The 7,113-nt window shown below is 39.3% G+C and overlaps 1 long non-coding RNA gene across 1 annotated transcript; it reads left to right on the top strand.

The window, feature by feature from the left end:
- Positions 1-2,511: 2,511 nt before the first annotated feature.
- LOC139704139 (uncharacterized) lies at positions 2,512-5,312 on the top strand. Its single transcript, XR_011706189.1, has 2 exons — positions 2,512-2,653; positions 4,009-5,312. It is a non-coding gene; the product is annotated as an uncharacterized lncRNA (long non-coding RNA).
- Positions 5,313-7,113: the final 1,801 nt, after the last annotated feature.

Genomic DNA, 7,113 nt, shown 5'->3' with positions numbered 1-7,113 from the left:
TCTGAATATTTTGCATTTAGTGTGCCATCAATAAATTTTAAACGACCTTTTCGAAGGTATCAGTGGGTCACTTTACCTCAGGGTATGAAGAATAGCCCTACATTGTGTCAACAATTTGTAGATAAAGCTTTACAACAAGTCAGATACCAATTCCCTCAAGCATACATAATCCATTATATGGATGACATATTATTAGCATTACCCTCATATCAGGAAGTAGAGAAATTGCTAACTTTTGCAGTCAAACAGTTAACCAGGTTTGGACTTGTTATTGCACCAGAAAAAATACAAAGAAATAAACCATTAAATTATTTAGGTCAATCTATTCATAATGATTTTATTTCCTCTCAAAAAGTTACCTTAAGAAAAGATAAATTAAAAACATTAAATGATTTTCAAAAACTATTAGGGGACATTAACTGGATTAGACCTTATTTAAAAATCACCACAGGAACTCTTAGTCCTTTGTTCTCATTGCTTCATGGTGATTCACATCCAAAATCCCCACGACAATTAACTCCAGAGGCACTTAAAGCCTTAAAAATAGTAGAAGCAGCCTTAACTGAAGCTAAGGTAAAACAAGTAAATTATAATCAAAAATGGTCTCTTCTAATTTTACCTACTCCATATACACCAACTGCTTGCCTATGGCAAAATGGAATTTTGGAATGGTTACATTTGCCTCATACTCAATCTAAAATGTTGGCAGATTATCCTTACATGTGTGCTTTATTAATAGGGAAAGGTAGAATCAGATCAAGAGAATTATTTGGACAAGAGCCTCATACAGTTATTACACCCTATAAAAGAAATCAAGTTGATTACTTATTCCAAACTCATGAGGATTGGGCAATAGCTTTCCAGGGATATACAGGACAAGTTCTCTATCATTTTCCAAAGCATCCTATAATAGAATTTGTAAAAAATACAGAACTTATATTTCCAATTTGGTTTTCACCTCAACCGCTTGCTTGCCCTCTCACCATTTTTACTGATGGTTCTTCCTCAGGAAGAGCTGCGGTTTACACTCATGAAGGTGTAACCTTTACAGAGATAGAAAATAAAACTTCTGCTCAGCAAGCAGAAATTAAAGCAGTCATTTTGGCCTTTCAGAAGTTTCCACATGAATTTAATTTATACTCAGATTCAAAGTATGTGGTATCATTATTTCCCTTTATTGAAACAGCTCTGCTATCAGGGAAATCGCCAATTTTGCCCTTACTTAAAAATTTACAGATCTTAATTCAACAAAGAACTCACAAATATTTTATAGGCCATATAAGAGGTCATTCTAATTTACCAGGCCCTTTAACCCATGGCAATGCCATGGCAGATTTATTAACACAACAAGTAATTGGTAATGTTCAGGAAGCCACTAAAAGTCATGCATTACATCATCAAAATGCTTTGGCTCTTAGAAAAATGTTTCAATTAACACGAGAACAGGCACGTAACATTGTTCGTCAGTGCGGAGCCTGTCCTCCAGTTCCTCAAGTCCCAAAAATGGGGGTTAATCCCAGAGGTTTAAAACCTAACGCATTATGGCAAATGGATGTCACCCATCTTTCTTCCTTTGGAAGACTGGGGTTTATACATGTTACTATAGACACTTTTTCACATTTCATATTTGCCTCAGCTAGGACTGGAGAAGCAGTAAAAGATGTTATACAGCATCTCATTTTATGTTTTTCAACCATGGGTATTCCCTCACATATTAAAACAGACAATGGGCCCGCATACACATCAAAAGCTTTCCAGCATTTCTGCGCACAATGGCATATAGTGCATACTACGGGAATCCCTTACAATCCCCAGGGACAAGCAATTATTGAAAGGGCTCATCAAACACTTAAGACACAAATTGAGAGATTACAAAAAGCAAATTCTTATTTTTCCCCTCATCATCTCTTAGGACATAGCCTGTTCGTATTAAATCATTTAAACATTAATGAAAAGGGATTAACTCCAGCTTTACGGCATTGGGATACTCTTCCTTCTTCAGCCGTGGTAAGGGTCTTGTGGAAAGATCTCCTTTCCGGACAATGGAAAGGTCCAGATATCTTAATCACCTCGGGACGAGGGTATGCTTGTGTCTTTCCACAGGATGCCGAATCTCCCATTTGGATCCCAGACAGACTCATCAGACCAGCCGCACCGGCAGAACAAAAACAAAAAGTGGAAGCTCCGTCGACAACAGAAAAAATTGACGTGGCAAATGAAAAAAATGAAACTGAGCTCGAAAATGCAGCCGGCGATAACGTGGACCAAAGTCAAAGCTCTAACTAAGCAGACAAAACAACTTTTACTCAATCAAGGAAAACCCCTAACTATGGAAATGTACTTTTTGGCATTTTTAGCAATAATTTCTGCCCCACCCCCAGTAGAAGGTGTGGCTTTCTGGGCTTATGTTCCTAATCCTCCTATTCTGCAGCCCGTGGGTTGGCTAGATCCTCAGCCGATCAGAATTTTGACCAATGATACTGATCGTCTCGGGGGATTTCAAGATTCTAATGCACGCTCCTCCTCTTCCTCTTTAATAAATTTTGAAGGACGTGCTGACTCCTTACCAATCTGCATTGCCATTCAAGGAAAAACTCCTGAAGGCTGTGTATCTACTTCTTATAGAACCTTCCTTACTGACGGGCCAGATAAGGTTAGTGCTAGCCATCGGTGGGTCTGGGAAACTCAAATGTTAACTCTTGGAGACAGCAACTATAAAGATAATCATACTTCTGTCTCCCATGTGCCCATTACTTTATGTATTCAAAAATATAGAGATCAGAATCAATTTTGGGACTCTGCCATTAATCGATTCCCTGCTTGGCTTCAATGTGGTTTCGCCAATGCAGCTTCTTGGTATCATCCTAAGGGATATGATTTAAAAATATGGGATTATTCTAACTCTAATTTTCAAGCCAATATTTATGAAAATTATATAAATTCTCATAAAGATAAATTTAATCAGTATACATTTGTTTCTAATGGAGAGCCACTACGTCGATGGTTCTCTGTGGGGTTTGTTACTCCGATATGGTATGTGTATAATGGAAATATTACTCACTCTTTTCCAGATCTATTTAGATTAATTGCAGCTTCTAATATGTTATTAGAAAAGAGACCTAATCATACTCATAGTGACGCAATTGGTCTTAAGGCTTGTATTTCTTATCCTTTTGCGCTACTTTTAGCCCAATCATCCTTTGTTAATATTACTAAACAAGGTAATTCTTATTCCATTGTTTGCAATTCTTGTAAGTTAACTAATTGTATCACATCTGCTGAACCTAAAGATTTGGGCACTATGATCATTGTTAAAAGACCTCCTTATGTTATGTTACCTGTCGAATTGGGAGACGATCCGTGGTATGATAATTCTGCTATGCAAGTGCTTTCAATTTTAAACGATCTTATCAGGCCTAAAAGATTCGTGGCAGCCTTAATATTAGGCATCACAGCACTCATTTCTATCATAACAACTTTCGCAGTAGCAACCACAGCCTTAGTACAGGAGATCCATACTGCTCATTATGTTAATGCTTTAAATAAAAATGTAACTGCAGCTTTGCTTGAACAAGCAGCCATTGATCGTAAGCTTGAAGCAAAAATCAATGTTTTAGAAGAAGTAGTCATTGCTTTAGGTCAGGACATTTCTAATCTTAAAACCACCCTATCCACCAGATGTCATGATAGTTTCAAGTCAATATGCGTGACTCCTTTACCCTACAATAGGTCACAATCTTGGGATAAAGTCCGTGCCCACTTACAAGGTGTATGGAATGATAATGATTTGACTCATAATTTAGAAGGATTACAAAAAGATATTTCTGCTATCAGTCAATCTCATTTGCAACTAGGAGGTTTACAAGATTTGGCATCTGAAATTCAAAAAGGAGTTAAAGCTCTTAATCCTCTTGATTGGATTCAATATTTCATTCTCCTCGGCATATTGGCATTATTGATCATGTTGGTTATATTTCTCTTTCCCTGTCTTCTCAAATGTCTTTTCAGTGCTGTTCGTCAAGTGAAGCAAGATCTCTTTGAGCTACATTTTAATAATAAAAAACGGGGAACTGCTCCGTCCACGGCCGTCACACCCGTGTAGCAAGATGCCGCTGAGGTGGAAAAACGGCGCAGGATTGGGGTTAGTGCTCTTCGGAGCGAAGCCCCAGGCACTTCCCTTTCAATCTGCATGTTATATGCATCAAAAGGCTCGATCTTGCTATTCCTCTTGGTGGCTTTGGGCTATGGTGTTTATTCTATGTATGTTTTGTGGTCTTCTTGTATCTTTTCAACAGATCATTTTGCCTAATGTCCGAAATACTCAAAATGAAACTAAAACAGCAACTAATGTGTCACATATGATTACTTTACGGAAACTCCTGGATTTTGCCCCTCCTGTGATGCAAGCTTGGATTACTGTGGTAGAAAAAGGAACTGAAGGAAAATCTTTGGGACAATTCCTGGATGCAGTTGAACAAGCAGAGTTATTCATAGATGTGGATGACACAGACCCCATTAAGGCTAAAATAGAAATGCTCAGGGGAAATCCTCACAGTAAGCCTAACAGTTCTACAGAAAAACAGCTCAGACGTTTGGCAATTCCCACACGTTGGATAGATGGGAAATGGTTACAATATAAATTGAAAGGAGGTTGGTGGACTCCCCCTAGACGTCCAGGGCCTAATCATTACCTACACCCCCTTCCTTATACGGGATGGTATGATGCACAGGGTCGTCGGTGGGTTAATTATGAGGGCCAAAGACGGGAATGGCATTCTCTCCCTTGGTCAGAAAGATTGGCACGTACTCGTAAACCCTGGTGTTTACAAAGTGAACAAGAAAGAAAGGAATTAATTGAAATGCTAGAACCTGGCATCTCTTGGCAAATCAGGGAAGCAGAGAGACAATTAGAAAGAGGACGGTATGGTTGGTTACATGCTCAGGACATTAAATCTTGGACAGTAATAAAACAATATTATATGGAAATGCTAGAAGGAAAAATAGCTATAGAAGACCACCCAGGGCTGTGGTAAAACACCAAACACTTAACAATAGGCCTGTGAAAGGAAGTTCAAACAGACATGTGGGTAATGGTGTGAGACTAAGTTCACGGAAAGTTATGTTCTGGCCCCTGCTTAAAAAACCACATTGTTATACCAAGAACAGCTCACTATGTAACAATGTCTCTGTACTTTTGCTTTACAAGATTGTGTAATCTGCAGATGTCTGGTGATGTAAACCCATGCTAAATTTCCTTGATTGCATCTCTATATAAACCATGCACAAATCTCAATAAAATTACAGCAGCATAATCTCTTCATTGAGTGTGTCTGTCTGTCATTTCCTCGCCGATTCCTGACTTCTCCTAGAGCCTTCTCCCTGGTTCTCCCGTGGTCGGTGGTCTCCGGTGGGCCAGTCTGCGGCAGATCTTGTTGATACTTGGCAGCAAAACTGAGTAGATGAGTTGCACTTGGCAGCCCAAATTTCGTCATCTTATGTTGAAGAGTTCCTTTGCAGGAACACTTTGAATTTTCAGGTTTAACTTCTTTTTTCCCTATAGGAATACATGCATTTGGAATGCTCAATCAAACACAGTTTGTGATACCTGTTTGAAACTTGGCCCACTCAATGACTTCTCAGTGGCTCTTTATGCATTGTCCCCTGCTGAAGTATCCCCAAGCAGAGGCAAGGAAAATACACTTTCTTATGTAAGTGTTTGCAGAGCTTCCACAAAACTCCCAAGTTTACTGGAAATTCAGCGAATATTTTTTCACTTGATCTTGTTGAGACTAGGTAAGCAAGATGAGCATACCAGTTGCATTTGGCTGCCAAAATTTCGTTCTTCTACGTTGAAACATTTGCTTTCAGGAAGACATTGAATTTGGGGGGGTTTCTCTTCATTTGAACCTATAGGCATACAGGCATTTTCAACTCTAAATCAAACACTCTTTGTGCTAGCTGCTTGAAGCTTGACTCACTCAATTAGTTCCGGTGTGCTCTCTGTGATTGGTTCCCTGGTGAAGTGGTCCTAAGTGGAGGCAAGGAACATTCGCTTTCCTAAGAAAGCATTTACAGAGCTTCAACAGAGCTCCAAGTTAACTGGAATCTCTGCAAATATTTACTCACCTGATCTGGATGATACTTGTCAGGAAAGACGAGTTTACCAGCTGCACTTAGCTAAACAAATTTCGTTCTTCTAGGTTGAAAAGTTCGTTTGCAGGAACGCTTTTGAATGTTTAGGTTTCACTTCCTTTTCCCTTATAGGGATACATGCATCTGGAATTATACATCAAACACGGTTTATGCTAGCTGCTTGAAACTGAAACTCACTCAACTAGTTCTCAGTGTGATCTCTACGCTTTGTTTCCTGTGGAAGTAACCCTAAGCAGAGGCAAGGGAAAGAAACTTTCATTTGAAAGCATTTGCAGTGATTCCACAGAACTGTGAGTTTCCTGGATTCTCAGCAAATATTTCTTCACCCTAACTTGTTGTGACTCGACAGCAAAGATAAGTAGACCGGTTGCATTTGGCTGCCCAAATTTAGATCTTCTAGGTTGAATAGTTCGTTTGCAGGAACACTTTGAAATTGGAGGTTTCACTTCATTTTCCCCTATAGGGATACATGCATTTGGAACTCTAACTCAAACGCGGTTGGTACTAGCTGCATGAAAGTTGACTCACTCAGTTAGTTCTCAGTGCACTCTCTATGCTTTGTTTCCTGTTGAAGTAGCCCTAAGCAGAGGCAAGGAAAATATACTTTCATTTGAAAGTGTTTGCAGAGCTTCCACAGAACTCTGAGTTTACTGGAATCTCAGCAAAATTTTTTCACCCGATCTTGATGGTACTTGGCAGCAAAGATGAGTATACCGGTTTCACGTGGCTGCCCAAATTTCGTTCTTCAGGGTTGAAGCGTTCGTTTGCAGGAGCACTTTGAATTTTAAGTTTCACTTCCTTTTCCCGTATGGGGATACATGCATTTGGAACTGTATATCCAACACGGTTTGTGCTAGCTTCTTCCAACTTGACTCACTCAATTCGTTCTCGGTGTGCTCTCTATGCTTTGTTCCCTGTGGTAGTAGCTCTAAGCGGAGGCAAGGAACATACACTTTCATT

Source organism: Marmota flaviventris, unplaced genomic scaffold (genome assembly GCF_047511675.1).
Source record: "Marmota flaviventris isolate mMarFla1 unplaced genomic scaffold, mMarFla1.hap1 Scaffold_321, whole genome shotgun sequence".
In the NCBI taxonomy this organism is placed as follows: Eukaryota; Metazoa; Chordata; class Mammalia; order Rodentia; family Sciuridae; genus Marmota; species Marmota flaviventris.
The sequence above is the reverse complement of the archived record's forward strand: the minus strand, read 5'-3'. Positions and strand labels throughout refer to the sequence as shown.